The 21247-nt window shown below is 40.7% G+C and overlaps 1 long non-coding RNA gene across 1 annotated transcript; it reads left to right on the top strand.

The window, feature by feature from the left end:
• Positions 1 to 6726: 6726 nt before the first annotated feature.
• LOC308193571 lies at positions 6727 to 14984 on the top strand. Its single transcript, XR_013949784.1, has 2 exons — positions 6727 to 7654; positions 13724 to 14984. It is a non-coding gene; the product is annotated as an uncharacterized lncRNA (long non-coding RNA).
• Positions 14985 to 21247: the final 6263 nt, after the last annotated feature.

Below are 21247 nucleotides of genomic sequence, written 5' to 3'. Positions count from 1 at the left end.
TATTAATGTACATGCTTATGTGTGTATACATGTGCATGAATATATGAATAAATGTATAGATAACTATTATACAAATGCTTCTTATGAAGACATAAGTTTATGGAATTAAAAACAGTAACCTCAGTGTTATATCTCTGAACACATAATGTATGTCAGCATTTACTTAATCTGCACTATTCAAGAACATGTTTATCACCCAACAGCATTCCTTATTTTACACTCTTACTTCCTTTATATTATTTCAGTCAATCATAACTCCACAGGCTTTTATTTTTATTTTTTATGTAAGGGGGAGAAGAAAGAACAGAAAGGGTATTTTGGCTGGTCAAAGTCTGATGTCTTTACTTAGATCTTACTCTCTTAAAACTGCTCAGGACTTCTACCTCCGGAAAGACCACAAGACTTAGCCCTACAAATGCTTTCCTCACTTCCAAGTAGTAAATGTATATCTTTGTTCTTTTATCTATTTGTTGCCAGGGTGACAGGCTTATACAGTTTGAAAGTACAACAGTAAGGCCTTAGGGTGTCACTTTAAGATAACCACACACTCGGTTTTGTGTTTCGCTTCATTATTTTATTTTTAGTTTATGCATAACAATGTGCTACTGAAAAATGCCTATTGTCAGCTCCAGGTGTGTTTGCCAACATTAAAGAGTACAATCACAACAAAAGAAAAGCCAGGAGCTATTCCACCTCCCACATGCCAAAATTAACAAACCGTAGTAAAAATTATAATCAACAATGCTTTCCTTCCCTTCCTCCCTTCTCTCCACCCTCTCTTCTCCCCCTCCCACCCACCAGCTCTCAGGCTGTCTTTCTGAAAGTGTGGATAAATGAATAACATGCTGCATGGATGTTCCGCTGCTGCTACAAAAACATAATTTTGGCCCTATTGTCAAACTATTGGCTCTCCATTGACAGTGTGCCTTAGGCAGATCCCCCTTTTCATACTCTTGCAGACTGAATTCTGCATGGTTATCTGACAGAGGACAAACCCAATCCTTTAGTCTTTCAGGGGTTTTGTAGACATGGAAATCTCCATGTTATCTCTGCAGTCTACAGGACTTCTTGGGTTTTTACTCCCATTTTTTATCCAGACCTCTATTTGAGACGGGAATTTTTTTAAAGAAAAAAAAGTCCCCAGTTGTTCAGATTTTCCAGTGAAGATATTCCACCGCAGATCTTAAAGGTTGATCATGTGTCATACTACACTTTCAAAGTCTATTTTACTTAGCTTCTATAACTGCCACTCCCAGTCTTTGTTTGTTTTAATATTTTGCTGGTTACACTGATGATTTCTCTGTTTTCTCTGTTTTCTTCTCCGTGTGGGCACCACTTAACTGTTGTCAAATGACCTGTAACATTGCCATCCTCATACAGCACTGTGAGAGGTCCTTATCCTTTAACCGTTCTTCTGACCTGATTCTTAAAACATCCTCAGGGTTCTTCTTTGAACCTTCTGCATCTTTTTCTACTTCACTGTGGAAGGCTGGAGAGCAGACCCTGACACAAAAGTCCAAGAGAACTTGTCTGATTTCTACCAAGACACACACCAGAACAGGTCCATTTGCTATTCTAACCCACAATTTTGTTATTTATATCCAAGGTCTGCATCTTCTTTTTTTTTTTTGTGTAACCTACTTTCAAACGAATCCAGTAGCCAGTCTGCTTTTAATGTCCGCCTTGTGTTGCCCTCACTTAAACTCATTGAAAAACTCCCTTTTTAGCCTGAAATTTCCTTAGGTTCTTAACAATAGCTGCTCAGATATGCATGCGCCAAGACCTGTCTGGCTGGATCTCAATGAAGATTCAGTTAAGTACACAGGCATCTAACCTCTACCTAAATCCCCAAGGGAAATGTGAAATATATATATATATATATTTATTTAAATAGTGAACTAATCCTTCCTTCACCTTTTCCTTTGCGTGAAATAATGGCCTAGCCTCCACTCCTAGCCCCATCAATTGATGGTCTGTATAGGTGAGCTAGACTGGGACAATGGGAAGTGAATCTGGGATAGACCCATAATTATTTCAGTTGCTCTGACATCTTTAAACAGGTCTTCAGATTCATTACATACCTAAAGGTTTCAATTTGGCTTCCTCTTTGCTACATAGAGCTGCTATAAGCCTGTTGGATGCGGGCAAGAAAATGTTCAAAAGCCACTGAAGCAAGCATCAGAGTCCTGTGGCTAGCTCTATATGGCAGAGGAAACAGCAAAAGCCCATGTTTTAACTTATGCTGGGCTGCACACATTTCTTGTTCTACAGAAAATGTGCCAGTCCATCATTGCTGGACTAAACTCACAGCAGAACCGTGACACTAACAGAAACACTCAGACTTGCGATATCAGTGAGGGTAGTAAAGCAGTTGCAATGTCCACAGCTTCTCCCATCTGAGTGGATAGTTTAAGTGTACTGAGGTATGGACCCACATGTAAAAGGTAGCTTGGCCCAGGCAGTGTTCAGACATACCAGTTCAGTGCGTTTTTTCAGTAGTCTATTATCATTGGACCGCCCCGAGGGCTTGGATGCTAACCCCAGCTGCTGCAGGCCCAAAGGAAGAGCAGTCCAACCCTTGTTTGGATTCCCTTCTGCTCTGCAAACTGTCAGGCCAGGGCATAAAGTTATGAACAAAATTCAGTAAAGCTAAAGAAATCCCGCGAGGCCCCAAAAACGTCTTTATCTGAGAAGGCCGAGAGCTATGCCATCTTCCACTGGCATTCAGCCACATGTGGTGAGCCAAGACAGGTGGTCCGATGGGTTGGAAGACATACTAAGACAGTCTGGTCTGCTGGACGCGTTGGCATGAGCGATTCACTGAATGGTGCTCTTCTTGCGCATGAACGAGTCCGGTGCGATACAATGGGGTACTGTGCTGCTGAAGAAGTTGTTCTTCGGGTGAGACATTACACTCATAAAACTCAGCGGAGGTCCTGACCACTTTGTGGGCATTAAAGATCGCATGACTTGTAGCAATGACTTTGCTGTCCTGGCCACGCGCCAGTTTGGAATGCTTTGTTTCACTGTGCTCCCTATACAGCGCCTATTCAGAAATGTTGTCTTCACAAAGTCTACATTTTGATGAGCTCATGTTAAGCTGCCCTTTCAAAGTAGATGCCAAAATGGAAAAAAAAAAAAAAAAAAAAAGAATTGTAAAAACAATTAGTGATGATTACTGATAATTACCTACACATGGTTGGTGTATCTAACTCAGAAAAATACCTTAGAAAGAAAAATGTCATATAAATATACACTATTGCTATGTGTCTGGCTGGGGTTTTGAAACACTCAGAGCTGCATGTATAGATTCACATGTAGCTGGTATTAGAATAAGAAGTGCTGATGCAGTGTTTAAAATCTTAAATTCTGATCAGGCATTGGATAAATTACTGACAATGCTTGTAAGGATATAAGATCCCTATGGAAAAAACTGCCCAAAAAAATTGAACGCGGTATTTAAAGAAGCTCCCTTTGACAAATGGAGCTTTGAATCATGTCAATCAGTGTAGGAGGAGATGGCCACCAAGTTTTCCTTCACCATTTGGAAGAAAAGGTCAGAAGGAAGAAGGCAAAGCCAGGCCAGTACGTCTGCTAGGGGTCATTTAAATACAACACATCAAGATAACATTTGCTTTAAACTTTTCATTTTCACAACCTTACAGTGAGAGTGGCTTATGAAGTCTCCCATTTAAAGCCTGATTTGTGATTTATAGTGATTTATAACAACACTAAAACCTCCCACAAAAGACAAATTAATACTCAGATGCTTTTTCAGCACCTCCTTTGAGAAAAAGTGTTTTGAGACACTGCCAAAGAGTGGGAGGCAAGTATTTCTACTAAAATACAAATGGGTGGCAAACTCTGGAATAACATTTTGGCATGACATACACACTGCATTTTTTGAGTCTTTTCTCTGTAAGGAATCTGAACATTTTGATTTAACAAATTAAACATTCCCTAATAAAATGAGTTGGTCAAGGAAAATAAAATGTTAAGGATAAGTCTCCTTAAATATTTTTTGCACATTTGTGTTTAAAGCCCTGATCTGCCTCTCAGTTCATGGTAGTTCCAAAATAAAGAGTACTTTTTTTGGCTCTAGGCTTAATATTATATTACCATTAAAATTCCAGCTAAATCCTCCAGGTTTGTAATTAGAACTATGGAGAGACCCAGGAGTCACGAAGGATGCTGGACTTCAGCAGAGGAAATTATGGTACAATTTGTTGTGAGAAGTGTTTGGTGAAATTGAATGGAACAAATCAGTGAAGCAGATGGGGAAGGAGACTATGTCCAAAGATCAATTACTGCACGATCAAGTGTCATGAGTGCTGCCAAGCAGCAGTGCATTAAGATTAAATTGGAGTTCTAACAGATGCAAAAGTACAAAAAACATATGAAGGACAGACAAGACTGATGGATTCATACTGTAGATGACCAGTGAGTCAAATACTTTGGCTGGAGTTAAAAATAGTGGGATTATTTGATGACCAGTTAGAGGAGAAAGGTAATCAAATTTCACGTTTCAAGGTATAAGCTGGTAACCACAGCGGTCAGTAAGTAATTTTTTCCTTCTCTGGAACATTGCAAAATTGGATGACAGGGTCTTTACCAGGGCTGTTCCCGCTCTGCTTCTCCCTCAGTCTTCTGGCTTTGATTGAAACATTGGGAGCGAGCCAATCTCAGACCTAGACGCAAGCTGATGATGAAATGGTCAACTAACTACAATGAATTTTATTTTCTGTCAAAAGAGATGAAAACCAATACACACGAAGAGATGAACCTCAACAAAGTAAGAGCCCAGTTCTACCTCCCTTATTCTGGAGGGATTCTTAGTGTCTTGGGTAGGAATACTGCCCCAGTGTTGACTGCAGCATTGACTTTTTACTAATGACAGATGAGATTTTCTGCATATGTAACCAGGCTGCCAGGTGTTGCTGGCAGCAGTGAAGGCCGGACTATCTACTTTTTTTTTTTTTATTTATTAAAATTACAAGATAAAATTTTTCAGACAAAATAGCCTAGAAACCTTAAGAAACCAAACACTTCCCAAAGGAACCCCAGCCAATATTTCCCATTCATAAAAAGTGAACCTATTAATTAAATGGCATTAAATCGATTAAAAAAAAAAAAAAAAAGAAAAGAAAAAAAAAAAGACGTGGTGAGTAAGCAGCAGATTTATAGTAAGAGAAACACTGAATACCCCAGTGTCTTGGCCGGGAACCTTCAGAATGGTTTCCAATGGTCTCTGGTGGACAAATGTCTGTGTAGGGTGCCATTTCCCCTGTTGCTTCACTTCACCTCATCGCATATCTTGCTGCTTCCTCTCAAGGAAGCCTGAGCCAGCCACAAGGGTAAAAATCCATATGATCGTGTGCATACAGCTTCATCTGAATTAGCTATCTAGGCTATCTATCAATGGAGGATAAATCAGATCATTCTAGAGCACAGAGGCGGGAAGCTGACACTCAAATGGAGAACATTCTCCTTTACCTTGTGCCACCCAATAGGACCCCTCATAGCTGAGTTGAGGCCCACCACAAGTTTCCCACTCCTTACTACTCTTGCTCAGAAATGAAGACTGATGTAAGGTTGGGAACAGAGGCTATGAACCATGTCATTACATTTCAAATGGCAACAGAATAGGCATAAGCTCTGGCACATGACTGTCCAGATTGTGACATTGTTAGTACATAATCCACAATGACTTTTGTCTAGGCCAACTACCATGATGACAGGTAGTGTTACGCCCTGATTATTGGTGTGGATCAAGGGTCTTTCCCAACTAAGTGTTTGGACATGGACACCTGGCTCTGGAGATGAGTTGAACTGTGGCATCTTGGGATGTTCCCCAGCCACTTGACTTGAACTTTGGCCTTTTTTATTTATTTATTCATAGAGCAGCTACAGAGACTTCACTCATGAATTTTAAATCCCCATCTACTTCTTTCTGTTGTAAAATAACATCTTGTTACTGGTGCACCTGAGATTGATGTCAGTTATAAGAAAAAACATTCATATGAGCACACAGAGTGACACACAGGAGAATGAACTTTGTTCATTTTTTTCATTTGTTACACTAAGAGGAGCTACAGACACACATTCTTCACATCCCCACAGACTGCAGTTTTATCCAGAAAAGGGCCAATAAAATAAAATAAGCTAAATAATGAAGCAAAGCCACTTATGATGACATCATGAGGTATCTTTTGCTCACCTTCATGCAATGTCAGTAAAAATAATGTTGCTGACAGCCCTTGTAGTGTATTCCTCTTCATGAAAAACTGATGGAGATGTCTACAACTGGTTCTCAGCCTGTCTCATGATCTCAAAGCTGGTTGTAACAAGTGAAGAGTGGTAGAAAATATCCCCACAAAGCCCTTCCCTGAATGTTCACAAAAGAGGGATAAATATCAGCATGAAGTAAAGGGACATGACAAAATAGGCACAGAATAACACCCCAATATCTGAAAAACCTTCAGGACCAAGTGATGTTTATCTCCCAATTTGGCTGGAAATGGCATGAAGGAAGGAGGTTATTTTCCTCTGATGTTTAAAGTGCTTTAGAAAACAGATTTCAGTTATGAACCGCTGATAGAAAGGAAGGGACAGACCCCACACTTCAGACAGTAACATGGATGGTAGCAGAAACCTCAGTTAATCTGTGTATCCCAAGAAATTTTACCATCACTGTTTTATGCTATTCAATTGCATAAAATAAGTGTGCACTGAAAGCAAAGTTTGGCTTCACATTTAAGAAGGGGCTTGGGAAAGATCAGCAAATTCTATGCTTGTGAACATGATTTCGGGAGCTGGTAATATAACTGGAAGACAGCCACACACATAGCAGGGGAATAACCACAATATCATCATTGATGAAAGGGTGGCTTGATAAGAGGAAGCTGCAGACATCATCATCATTAATTAAACACTGAAACTGGAGAGAGGAGGGTTTTGTGGTTAAAGCGTTGGACTCAAACTCAGGAGATCTGGGTTCCATTGCTGGCAGCCCAAACGTGGACAAGTGCCTTAACGTCTTTCTTTTCCAGGTCTCCATCTGTAAAATGGGAACAAATCAAGCTCCTTTCCTTTGCCTGTTCAATGTGTAAATTCCTGGGTAGTAGGGGATTTTCCCCTGTGTTAGCCTGCAGCAACCAGCAATGAGAAAGCCTCATATTGGCTGGAGGTTCCAGGTGCTAAAGCCATACAAATCAATAATAAGAAATAATGGTATTGCTGATAGAAAGCTTCTTTTCCTTGAAAATTAGTTTTCAATTCATTTCTCTTCAGGACGAAATTCTATATTCTAACAGGCCAAGACTTCTTTTTTTTTTTTTTTTTCTATTCCAATGCTCACAATGTGGGAGGTGAAAATAGAGTTCATAATGAGAACTTGATTCTGTGGGCTCCCAGTGGGAGCATACACATTGCAAGGTAAGTGTCCTGCCTTATAACAACTTTTCCTGCTACCACAGCTGTAACTAGACTGGTAGAGCAGAAATAAGGACAGACAATAAGTAAAAGGGCTGCATTTTACTTTTTTTTTTTTTCTTTCGAGGCCATTAAATGGGTGAGAAAATTACATGTGGAGTTACATGAGTTACATCCGCTGAATCAACATGAGACTTTATGGATTTCATGCATGGATTTCCTGGTAAAGCTTTATTCCACATATTTTCTAGAATGTCTAAATCAGAGATTATTTTTTCCCCAAGTGCCCTTCCTGACACTAATTTCATCCCTGTTTTAAACACCTCCAACACTGGGAGATTAATTTTTACCATCCCAGGAAGCATGTTTCCCCTCCTTTAAAAACCTTCTCTCTTTTCCCCATGAACCTGGCCACAAAAACAGACAGAGCCTTGGTTGTTTGTGACCTTACTTTATTTTATTGACCCTAAATATCTGAAGATAGTTCCTCAGCCAAAGAACCTCATCTGTGTAATGCCTCCCTCTACTGGATTTATGTGAATGGCTAAAACAGCTAATAAATGGTCGCGGGTCACTGATAACATTGGGAAAAGATGCTTTTCTGTGCACATTCAAAAATGATAGCTGGTTTCCATTGATTTTACAAGGATTAAAAGAATGTCATGCATGCAGCTTGGCTAAACAATGGCTAAAGGGGATGTGATAACCATCTACAGAAAGCTGTGAACATGCTGGAGTTTGCAGTTAAGCAGAGTTTGAGTGATTAAATTAGGAAGGGCTGAACTTTGCGGAGTCTGGGGCAAGTGAAACTCTTGAACTTTTTTTTTTGAGGGAGTGAGGGATTTGGGAGAGTGGGTTGTCAGAGTCACAGAACTGGCCTCACTGCAAACTCCTTTTTTTCCACTTGTAATTCAAACCCTTGCTGGTTCCTTCTCCACTTTGAATTCAATTAAAAGAACATGTGTTTTTGGCTGCAGACAAATCCATGATGTACAGTGAGGAGGGTAGAGAGAACCATTTAAAATTAAGTAGTCACTTCACTGTGGTATCAACTGTTTTGTTCACTGAAAGTGGTAAAAATTCTGGTAAAAGACAGAGATCACTGCAGATGTGAGTGCAGACCTGACAGCATGGCTGTAGTTTGTCTGTATGTAACATCATGAATCTCTGATTCCTAATGAAACTCTGTACCATACCATGATATTAGCACTTCCTAAATTTTGCACGGATTTTTTCACTTCCTTTCCCACCACTCTTTAAGTTCACCACTGTGACAAATCTATTTAATTTTTTTCAAAAATCTTTATTTGGAGCATCTGGCACCACGACAGAGTCAGTGTGTGTGTAAAGCTCTGTATACAGTGTGCAATCAACAGGACTGAGTTCCTCAAACCATGCTTGTACTAGGGAGGAGTTTCCAGCCAGGTCTCACCAGCATCACCCGTGTAAGTACAACAGGCACTGAGAATATTATCACCGTCATTAAATTCAGAGCAGGGTATCTGTTGTGTAAAATTGAGCCACATTTGTATATAACGACCTTCCAGAGTAGAATGGGTCTTCACAAGTGCAGAGATGTGATTTGGTCCTCTTTTAAGCACTGGATAATGTTGAACTGTATCAGCAACTTGGGTACAAATAGAGATCACGGGGAAATGACACTTTACATGAAGCCAAATTATCCAGGATGCATCTGGCTCCCTTGGTAATCTAAAGTGAGATCATGCTGCAAAAGAAATACAGGGAAGAAGAAGGAATATCCTTTTGTGGGAGAGCTTAATAAAGGTTACCTTTAACTACCAAGAAAATACTTTATTTTGAATGTGGAGGTGCCCACAAATGTGAAATGTGAAATGGCCCCCACGTAAATGTTATTCATCAAAATCCTTTAAAAAGAGCTTTCAGAAATTCGGGTGGCTAGGGTTTCAACAAACAGGAAAACAAACTGGCCAGGGCTGCTGGTTACTGTGCTGGATTGGTAAAACAGAGTTTCGACTGCCTGCAGCCACAATTCCCCCATGCCTCACAACTTGTAAAGAGCAAAGGGCTGCAGAAGCCGAAACCGTGGCAGGTCTGGGACACTGCTCTTGTTTTTCTCATTTCTGGGTCTGAACCATGTGCCTGAACAAAACAGACTCAGCAGTTCAGAGAGCCTGTCTGCAGCCCGGCCAGCCCCGGCTTCGTTCCCTTGCTTGTGTAATTTTGCAGGTCATTTTGAAATGCTGGTTGAGCACTTTTTCAGAACATGTAAATAGTTTGAGATAGGGGTGGAAGAAAAGAGAGTGAATAATAAAAATAATAATAATAAAAGAGTAAGTCAGATTTTATAAATGTTTCTCAAATCATCTGCAAAGGTGTCCTCCTTTGATTGCAATCTTCATTCATTTCAGAAATAGCCGGGGATCCTGTGGGGATATCCCTTTTCCTACCTTACGTAATGTCCTTGCTCCAGTTCCTTCGAAACACACTCACACCCTCACTGGATCTATCCTTCAGACAGTGTAAGGAAATATCTCCTAAGGACTGATGTCCTCCAAATAGCTTTAGGACCTGTCTTCCTTTTTTGTTTTTTAAATAAGAGGATTTAGGAAATTAAAATAACGTTGACAAAAGCAGCGTTGTTCACACGGGGCTGTTTTGCCAGGAGAAGGCACTGTCACCGACTCGCCATCAGAAGGATTTTGTTCAAGAACCTGAGCATCATCCAGTGCAGGGACGGTCTGCTGGGGTGGAGCTGGGGCGGGGAGCGAGGTGGAGGAGGATGGAGAAGGGAGAGAAACTGGCCAAGGAACAGCACAATGGTTTGTTTCGGTGTATGGGAGAGCTGGCTTTGTTAGTTCAATTTTATATAACGCTTACTTTGGCTGGATTTATGGGTGCATGGTATCCTAATAAAAGTCACAGCTGAAGAAATCATCCCTGAGCTTCTACAGGCCTTTGAATTTCTCTCTGGAAGTAACCTCCCCCTCGTCTCACAAAAGCAGCTGCAGCTGACAGCAACAGCCAAGCTCTCTCTGATGCCATTTCCCAGGCTGTCCCCTTACCTCAGCCTTCTTCCCAGGCCTGCTGTGCTAAGCCACCCCCCTCTGCAGAGCTGAAGCTCTCCTGAAATATCAGAGAAGGCAGCCTTCCCTTACCTAAGCCATGCAAAATAACCTTGACTCCATCTTCTTGACAAATTATGGATAAAAGATATGACCAGGGCCTTGGAAGGTGCTCTCCACCTTCCCTTTTCTCTGTCCATAACGTACATGCGTACACTGTCCTGGGGACATTCCTTTGGACCATCACTTCTTTGGGCAAAGGACCTTATTTTTATCAGTTTCTATGAAGTACTTGTCACGTAGTAGCAAAAGGTCTTCAAGCATGATGTTGGCTCTCAATGACAAATGCCTTCACTGGCACCCAAAACCACATGTGCTCTGCATATCCCAGCTATTCTCAGCTCTACTTTAGTTCCCTTTGACACCTAATGCAATGCAGGCAAACTTAGAATGCTGATGGTTTGGATGAACTGAAATATTAAAATAAGCTTCAGGAAGCCTAGATACAACACGGGCATAGACTTTCATGGGTATGTCATACTGATTATTTCAATTGTGGCTCCAAATAGATAAATTTAGGAAAAAAATGTCTAGGCACAGGGACAAAGCTGCTTTTAGCACTAGGAACTGTAGAACAAACATGTTGAGATCAGATTTTGTTGAGATCATTGTGCATTCATGGATAACCCACTGATTACTACAAATAAAAGAAAAAATATTCTGAAAAGAAAGTTAGGGTGGAAAATGTCTTTTTACATTATAAACTTTATTTGAAAGAATTGTTGAGTGCCCTGATATCAGGCATGCAAATGAGTTAATAATGAGCCAAACAGGCAGATATTGGTATGATTCGAGGGGGCATTCTGTTAATTTGTTTGTTTTCTAACTCCCTGGTGTCCAGAGACGAGCAAATAATAGAGCTGGTACAGTGCATTGCAAGGTTTTTCCTTGTGCAAGTATCAGTCCTTTGCTGGCAATATCTGGTGCTTTATCTCATGTTTGCTGAAGTGAGCAAAACCAAGAAGAAAACAATTGCAGTGGCTGGGAGAGCTTCGTTAGCATTACTTGTGACTCCAGGTACAGGCATCCTGGCCGTACCCAAATAACATTTCAGCTTTCTCTTACACAGGACAACATTTATCCTCCCTCCCAGGATTTGTGTGTTGAGTATGCTCTGGCTGATGATGTAAGAAATGAATTCTTTCATTTTCAGAAGGTCACAATTTGCATGCCACCCTACGTCCACTCAAGGTTGGGCCAAACTTTTCCATCAGGAACAAAATCAGTTCTGAAATTAAAACTACAACCCAGATTACATCCTGAGATGGTGTGTGTAGCCAGAGATGTCTCTGGGTCCTTTTGGCGGAGTTTCCTCTGGGTGGTCTTCCTACTATGGCTCAGGCTGCTCAATTACTCACATATTAAGCTATAGCACAAGTTGAAATCCCATGTAATCTCTTTGCTGCACTGTGCTTCCCACCTGCTGATAAGAATAGATAAATATTTAGCATCAGTCTTGGAAGAGCACCACATTATTTGTCAGAAAGACCCTTCAACAACTTTTTGCTGTTTTGTGAAAGATTCAGGATCTTCATGACTCTATTTTAGGAACTTATGTTTTAATCAGTAATGCAGAAAGGCACAATGGACCCTGGTTTATTCTCCCAAGGCTGTGTTGATTCTGTAACATATGCCTCAGTAAAGCTTAATAAATAAATAATTAAAAAAATTTCAGATGTATCTGGTCAGCCAGGTAAGGGTAATGATATAAGCACAATGGGAGGGATGGAGACACGAAGGGTTGGCCACGAAGGTGCCACCTTTCTGTATAAGTTTCTACAAACTGAAGTTGGGAAGCACCTTCCCATTGACTCCAGCACTGCAGGATATGGATCTACAATCACTTCTCTGATTGCAGACATACTTTAGTCTGTGTTTGCTCTCCTTGGCAGTGATTTGTAATGTGATTATAATGTATATTTACACACACACCCTCTTAGCACTAGCTGCCTAGCCAAACTAGGAAACGCTGCTGAAATAATAAAAGCAGTTGATCCCCTTCCTGCTTGAAGGTTAATGCTGCATGGTGAGTGAAAGACTTTTAAAAATTGTTTTATTAAGGGAATAAATGGAAACCAGGAGGTGTTTTAATGTCAGTGATTTCACAAAAAGCTAGGTGTGGGGATTTTTTTTAATTTTTTTTTTATTCTTTATATCAAATCCCTGTTAAGAACAATGAGTTTTTGTGACATCTCCTCATGGGAAAATAGAGAAATAAATCTTCCACTATCAGTGCTCAGGCAGGAGCTGAATGGGACTTGAGAACTTGGGATTTCTGATGAAGAGGAAGAAAAAAAAAAAAAAAAAGGAAGCAAATCAGCCAGGTGTTGTGGGGAGTGATAGGTATTTATTTATTTCTGGGGCATGTGGGGCTTAGAAACTTGTTAGTCCCTGGTTTGCAGAGCTTCATCTTCCCCTTTGGCAATGAAAAATGAAAGGCCATGTGTGTTAGTGGAGAAAAGGACACCCAATGCTTTTCCAACATTTCTGCTCCTCTGTGTGGTGACCAGGCATATCTAACCAGGCTCCTGCCATCCACGGTAGGACAGCTCCAGCACTGTGCCCTGGAAAGAAGGGGTCACCAAAACAGTGAGGTGCTGGCTGCCAACTTCCAGCCTGGCTGTGCTGGCTCAGGAGAGGCAGTGGGATTTTTTCCCACCCTGGAGTGAGTTCTGGGCAAAGAGGTGATGAGAGCCCCCAGTATCTTCTGTATTCATGCAAGGATTCCCCTTAAAAAAAATTGCTCATTGTGTTTTCTGGCCTAGAGTCAGATTGCCTAAATAAAAGCACTTAAATAGGTTGCTTTAGGTTGCCCTCAGGAAGCAGCTGAGTTCCTGGTGGTCTCCTTTCAGCACTGACTGCAGGAGGTATCTAAGCCAGTTAGACTCCTCTGCCATCTAAGCTGAGTGTGCAAAGCCGGGCAGGAGGAACTTGGACTTCTCCTACTGTAAAATAACATCATTCCACCTTCCAAAGTCACCGTAATGATCTACAAGATGAAGTGCTGAGATCCTGGGGTGACGCAAACCACGAAAGCACACGAGAATGCAAAGGTGAAATTACAGTTTAGGACCAAGCTGGTTGAACTTGCTTTTCCTCATCTCTCCAGTGCTGCCTGGTACGCTGCTGTGTCAGCATCCTCGATGCTTTTTGACACTGGTGTTTTTTTTTTTTTTGTGGCACTGTAGGATCCAGCTGCTGAGTTCCTGGCTGCTGTGGGGACAAGGATTATGGATTTAATACACCCTCATGCTTACCCCAGTGTAAATCAGAAGCCACTCCACTGATTTCTTTGGCCTCGAGCCAATCCGACTCCTAATGGAGCCATTCATAAGAATCCCATTAACTTTCCATGGGGGAGTGTGGATACGGCCCTTGCCTTGGGAGGTCGCCGTCAGCCCAGTGGGGTTATCCTGTGAACAGGAGGGAAGAATCAGCCCTCAGGCCTTTCCTTTCTAATTCTGAGCATGCTGCCAGCGCTTAACCAAGTTAATAATCAACCCGCAAGCCTGGAATTCCCTTCTCAGCCTGCATGGCAGCGACCACTGAAAAAAACGGCTGCAGAAACCTACAGGACCTGAGCTGGCTGCCCATGGGTTTGTCTGAGTGCACAGTACAGTCTGTGGGATCTAAACAAAGGGAACAGCTAATTTCCTGAAGAAAGCTGCATGAAATCATCTCCTCGGTGCAAATTTTCTGTTGCAGGTGAGAAAAAGGGGAAGTTTTCAAAACAACAGTGTATTTGGATGTTATACTTTGCACACAAATTAACCTCTTTGAATAGGGTAATTCTGTTGTTATTAGTATTTTTATTTTTAGATACATACTTAAAGTTATGGTTAGCTTTATCCCCTCCTGTGTTATTGTTGTTATACCACATATTAATGTAGTGCTTCTGTAGCTGGGAGAAGTATGGTTGAATTACAGTAACGCGCTACAAGCAGGAGGAAAGTGCTGTGGTTTGGCTGGTCCACTCCTAGATATACACCAGCACATCTGGACAGGAGATCATGTGACAAGTAGGAAAGCCAGAAACATATCCTGGATACTATAAAAAATGGGTTCTGTTAAATTAAAAAGGCTTTAAATATTGGCTCAGCTGGTTTCTGTATAGCATTTTTAGTAGTTTTGGAATGTGTTGCAAGATTTGTGATCACCAAGAACTTGATTAAGTATTGCAAATCCATTGTGTTGTTAGTTTGTTCTCATGGGCTCTGCGTGTCTTGCCAGTTCTCCTGTACTCTTGTAACACAAGACATGACTTCTGATTCTGGACGAGAACTTTGTGTCCTCAGAACAACTTCTGTGCAGAAAAAATATAAGAAAGGAAAGGAAAGGAAAGGAAAGGAAAGGAAAGGAAAGGAAAGGAAAGGAAAGGAAAGGAAAGGAAAGGAAAGGAAAGGAAAGGAAAGAAGGAAAGGAAAGGAAAGGAAAGGAAAGGAAAGGAAAGGAAAGAGAAGGAAAGGAAAGGAAAGGAAAGGAAAGGAAAGGAAAAGGAAAGGAAAGGAAAGGAAAGGAAAAGGAAAGGAAAGGAAAGGAAAGGAAAGGAAAGGAAAGGAAAGGAAAGGAAAGGAAAGGAAAGGAAAGGAAAGGAAAGGAAAGGAAAGGAAAGGAAAGGAAAGGAAAGGAAAAGAAAGGAAAGGAAAGGAAAGGAAAGGAAAGGAAAGGAAAAGGAAAGGAAAGGAAAGGAAAGGAAAGAGAAAAAAGCAAAAAAAAATCACTGCTTTTGTATAATATTTTGGACATTTCTAGGGCTATAGCAAGTTTTCAACTGCTGTAGGATGCTAGACATGACTCCCACTGGTTAAAATCCTATCTGTTGACTCATAGAAATTTTAGTCATCAGCCAGACCAGTTGCCTAAATTTCACTCATAGCTATTCACAACCTGCTATGAATTGTTGTTCTGCAAACACAGCTTTGTGGCTGTACATGCCATCCTACTTTATTCTTAAATGACCCAAATGTTCTGGGCAGTCTTGTTGCAGATCTGGACACAGCTCATGATCTGCTTCCTTTCCTGCACACATAAGCAACAATCTTACTGGAACAGACTATGATTCTCCAAGGAGCAATATACCAGTAATATTAATAAATAATTGTTGTGGCATCACAAAGAAAACCATCATGCAAATAAAAGTCTGGAAGGGATCCTAAGTGATCATCGTGTCCCACTTCATGCTCTGGTATTAACTCTCCGCCTATGCAGAGGAACAATAAGAAACACAGGAGTACACAGTTTGGCTACAGCATAAGCTCTTGGAAGATTTCAAGCACAAGATGCATACATGAAGTGGACATGAGGGCACATTACTAGGATGAGTATGTGACAAGGGCAGAAACATGTTAGGAAAAAAATCAGAGAGGCCAAAATACAAAATGAAATTAAAGTAGAAGTAAACACAGAGTCAATCAAAAATCATTCTATAAATACATCAGCAGTAAGAAGAGAACCAAGGAAAATTGTTGTATTACCCAACGGAGAGGAAGAACTGTTGTCAGATGATGCTGACATCATAAATATGCTTAACACCTTTTCAATCAAAAAGTTCTAAGATGATCAACAATGAGGAAACTCTATTATTTACATATCTGCATATTCGTTGAGTCTGATGAACCCCAGTCTAGGATGCTGAGGATGCAGCTCCATGGTCCGTGAGTTTGGACGGGGAATGTACTTTTAAACAATATCTCCTAATCAGTTCCATTTACCGTGCTCTGGTTGGATTTCCAGGCAGGCTTAGAGTTCATGATGAAACTAAACAGGAATACATGCTTTGAGGGTGTTAATTAGTAGTTGCTAATGAGCACAAAGTCCTTGGCACCAAAATAGAGCTAGTTTGAGGAGAAGAAAAAAACAAAACAGAACAAAACAAAAAAAAAACAACAAGAAATAGAGTGTGGTCATTGGAACTAACTGTTTTGTACAACTAATCCATTTGAATTGCACCACAGTGCTTGCACAAGCAGACATAGCCTAAAAGAGCAGGGTAAAGCAATCTTACAAATGTTTGCAATTATCTTTGACAAGTCTCTGGCAGAAAGGAGAAACTGATATTGGAAATAGTGCCTATTTTAAAAAGAGAAGGGATGAAAAGCCAAGGAAACATAGGTCGGTCAGCTTACATTTTATTCTCAGAAAAATTCTGGAATGAGCAAGTGAACAAATTATTATACATGGAAAATACTAAGGAGATGAGTAGCAGCCAGCAAGGATTTGCCAAGAATAAACCAATCTAGTATTCTTTCAAAACAGGAAAACAGGTCTTTTTTGATTGGGAAAAAATGAAGTGTTTCATAAGCAATTTTGTTTCACTTGCTATTCTCATAAGCAAAATAAAGTCCAGGTGAAATTAGGTTAGGTGTTGGAATTATTGTATCTGTGGAGTAAGTAGGAATCTGCCAAAATCAGAAGATATCACTTGTCAAGAGATTTCCACAGAGGTCAATCCAGGCTGTGAAGTGCAGAGTAGGTACATTAAATTTGTGGAGGACACAAGGCTGGAGGAGACTGCCAACGACTTCCTGAAAGAAGATTCAGCACTACCATGAGGTTGTCCTTCTTGGCCTGTTCTGAGAATGACCACTCCAGAAAACACCTGGGGAACAATCCCCTACCTGCTACTCCTACCCTTGTTAAACACAAGGCAGAGCTTCACTCTTATTTTTCTCCATCCTCAGGATGGTGCCTGAAGAATTCACAGTCCATTGACTGCTGGATTGAGAAAGTGTCATGACTTAATCATCCTGAAACCTTAGCTCTGTCTGCAGGAGTACTTGCACCCTGCACTTCACACTTGCACACTGCACTTCACAGTGAAGTTCTGGATCAACACACTTACTTCATTTTTTTTTTCTTTCCTCATTCAGGGAGAATTCAGTCCTGTTCTCATTCAATCCACAGTAGAGCTTCTGAGGGATGTGAACCATAGAATGGTGATGAATGACCAAGGTGCCAGCTGAACAAGACAAGGGTTGGGGATGCTCTGCCTTGTTTCTCAATGAGCTTGTGTGAAATTCAATGAGTGGAGAAGGGAAGCACGTGCTGAACAACACAACTATCTGTCAAGAGATTCTTACACTTAGGGTATCTGAGACATTACTTTTACACACTCCTTTGGGGAACCATCTCACACAGTGTATGTGTTATGGTTCCTTTTAGAGAAGCTTATGGGAATCATTGAGTTCCATGTATTAGTCACCAAAATGATTAATAGAGACCTAAAGGTTCACATACACATACTTCCATGCTAATGAAGCCCTCATGCTTTATGCATGAAGCAGAATACAAAGCTCCGGGAATATTTCTCCCCAATGTTCTTTCCAATGCTCCCATTTTTTATGCTGTAAAAGACATTGATTTATTTGAAATCAGCGTAAAATATGTACCAGCTCAATAAACCCCAAAGAGGTTCTCAGACTTTCTTGAGTGTCCTCATCAGGTAATAAATCATGGAAGCAATAAAGTATGTTAAATAGCTTAACCAATCATGAAGAGCAGAGCCATCAAATGACTTATTTAAATAGTTGTAGGGCATTAACCAAATAAGAGATACTGGAGTGTTTGTACATTTCTTTCTCACACTTACACAATAAGTATGAAGATAGGGCAGTTGAATTTTGGAACATACATAAAAGATTACTAAGAAAAATATATCTCTTATCTTTGTAAATGTAAAGTGTTATATGTTTCTACATTGTTTTCACTGAGAGAAAAAGATTTTTCTCCTTGCAAAGAGCACTGGAAGGCAACTTGATAATCAAAGATGGAAGAATTATTCCTTTTCCCAAGATGTGAATAATCACCTGGGAGCACATGGGTAAGTCTCAGCTGGTGCATGGAAAACTGGGTACCATTCTCTTTTGCATCTCATCCAGTACCTGTGTCTACTTTTTAGCCTAATCAAGCTAACCTCTCTTTTGGAGTTAGGATGCCAGCATGAGTTTCTTTTCCAAGCATTAGCAGACATCTACATAAAGTAAATCCCTTGAATGATAGTATTTGAAAGCTTAAAAAAACTTTTCTATATTTATCTTTGCTACATCCCATAGAGGAAAGGAAGTAACCTTGTCACCTTATTAAAAAGGGGGGAACAAAAGATAGAGAGACTAAAGGTTAGATCAATAAAGGAGCCTAAGCAAGCAATTTTCAGTGTTTGTTGCCAAAATTTAGATCCTCAAGAGCTTTAGTGTTGTAATCTAACATTACAAAGGCATGTATTTCCTTCAGAAATGTAGGAGCCACTGAAGGCAGGATGGGAGCCAGTTTACAGGTCAAGATACCTAGATCTGGTCAAATGATTTACTGTTTTGACCTCACGGACACTGCCAGTGAGATCTCTATCAACTATTACCGAAATTTAGAGATCAGCTTGCAGGTTGCCATCCACACTGACATGTCTTAATATGAACCTGAATCCCATCCCAGCAGACATTGCATCTTCTACAACAATTCCAAGGCCTTTGGGCTATGCACTGGCTTCACATAGCAGCCTAGAAGCTGGATCTCACCGGTGGACTGACTTCCTCTGATTTACAGCTTTCTCAGAGGAAAAAGACCCACAGCCCCTCTGTGGGAGAAAGGACTGTGTGCAGAGCTATGACCTGCTTGTGGCTTTAAGGAGCCTTCAAATGTTGAGCCAAGTCAGCCTGGGAGAAAGAGGTAAGGCTGAAGTTCTGTCCCTCAGTCTGGCTGTTTAGGGTTTAGTGCCATTTTCCATAGTGTGAAATGGGAATGCAAAGGTGAAGCCTGGCCTTTAGCTGTGGAAAAGGTCTACACAATTTTTGGACATAGAGTTTATCACTCTCTTCTCCCTCAGGATTCTCTCTCTTTGTTAGATATCTGATATACTTAACAAATAATACGTAATATGAATATTTAAATGTTTCTTACATATATTTTATATGTTAGTGTATTATAGGAAAATATATATATATATATTATATATATATATACCTGCATATATACTAGCCATAACTAGCAAGCAGGTTTTTCAAGTGGACACAGTAACCACTAGACAAGATCATCTCCCACCTACCTTCCTGCTTCTGAATTCCTGAATTTCCTCTGCCCGGAGAGCCCAGTTAACTCACTGCAGACATGAGTCAGGAAATAAGCTTAACACTGGCACAGATGATCAGAGAGTTCAGGGCTGAGTGCTAATTTGAGGCATGAGCTAACATGACACTGTAGATGTACTCCGGGAAGAGTGTGGCTCAGCAGATATGCAGCACTCTGCAGGGAGAAAAAGACTGAGTTGAAAGCCAGGGAGAGGATTCAAATGTGGGACTTTCCACACTTACTGTAAGTGCACTAAACTATGGGTAGTTATATTTAAGGAGACCCCCCCCTATTATTTCTGTGATACTGCAGTGGTAAATCTCATAATAAGAAGGGCGAGAATATATGTATTTTACTCGTATACCCACTCACCATCCTACAGACTATTCAGCAGAGGTGTTTCTTGAAGTAGAGGCTGCAGCCTGTTTACTGTATTCAAAAGCCACTGGTAGACCTATTGTCCCTGGATTTTTTGATCTCATTTAAAGCCCATTAATATCTCTGGCTTCTGCACAAGCCTACAACGAGTTCCCCAGATTAATCACATTTTTGATGGAAAAATACTTCCTTTTGATTCCAAGCCTACAGCCCAATGATTTCATGTAGTGTCTTATACTTCCCTTCTTCCACAAAACAGAAAGCAATTGTTTCTTATTTGCTAACACTCACAGTTCTACAACCTTCTGTCGGCTGCCTTTACCTTTCCTGATCTTCCTGTTTTTGTTGAGACGAGGTGATGAAATCTGCAGTTTTCAACAAATGAGACCAACAGGCCATAAAGTTGAATAGTGATGTTTTCTGCTTTTTACTCTAGTCCTTTGCTAGCAAGCTCTGTCTGTTTGCTTTTTATACTGCTGCTGATACCTGTGCTCCTGTTTTCAAAGAACTATCTGCAGGATCTTTTTCTTGAGTTAGCAGGCTCATTTAGAGCTTCACATAGTTTAGGAACACTGAGAGCTCTTCCCCCCCCCCCCCCCCCTCCCCCCAGGTGCCTTGCTTCACCTTTGGAAATCAGATTTTCATATATGGTACCTAAACATCTTCCTTACCTATTTTTTTTTATTACTATTATTTACTTATTGCAGAAGCAGGATGTTTGATCTGAAGTTCACCTGAGCAGAGGTAGCCACTCACTGTATGTTTTATGTTCTATGAACCTGGATAGGAGTGTTTTGTTGGCATTAGGAGACCTGCAACACCTAGCTTCAACTAACCACTTCATTGGAAAACTACCTAATGTCTAACCGGTACGTTCAACTCATGAGAGTAAATACAGACACTGGGATGTGAGTGGATGGAGACAAGTTAGGGCAACAGATCCTGCACACAAATATGTGAAAATGCTCAGGAAGGAAGCTGGGGGCATGTCATATAGTGACCCTCTAATCTGTTCCTTACCTTCTACTGATCCCTTCTGCCCCACAAAAAAGTGTTTCTTGGGCTTCCTTCACCACAAAGCAAAGCTACAGGCCCCTTCACAGGCATGCACAGGCAGCTTCATCCTCAATCCCTGCTACCCCTCACCCTGCCTAAGTAGACGTTCATCTGAATCCCTCACCTGCCCATCCCCTCCAAACTCCAGAGAGGTGTTCTTTCACAGGAGCTGATCAAAATGAAATACAACCATGATTCATTTGAATGTAAGGTGATTG

This window comes from Anser brachyrhynchus (assembly GCF_964034855.1).
Source record: "Anser brachyrhynchus genome assembly, chromosome: 3".
NCBI classification, from domain to species: domain Eukaryota; kingdom Metazoa; phylum Chordata; class Aves; order Anseriformes; family Anatidae; genus Anser; species Anser brachyrhynchus.
This window is presented reverse-complemented; position numbering and strand designations above follow the sequence as displayed.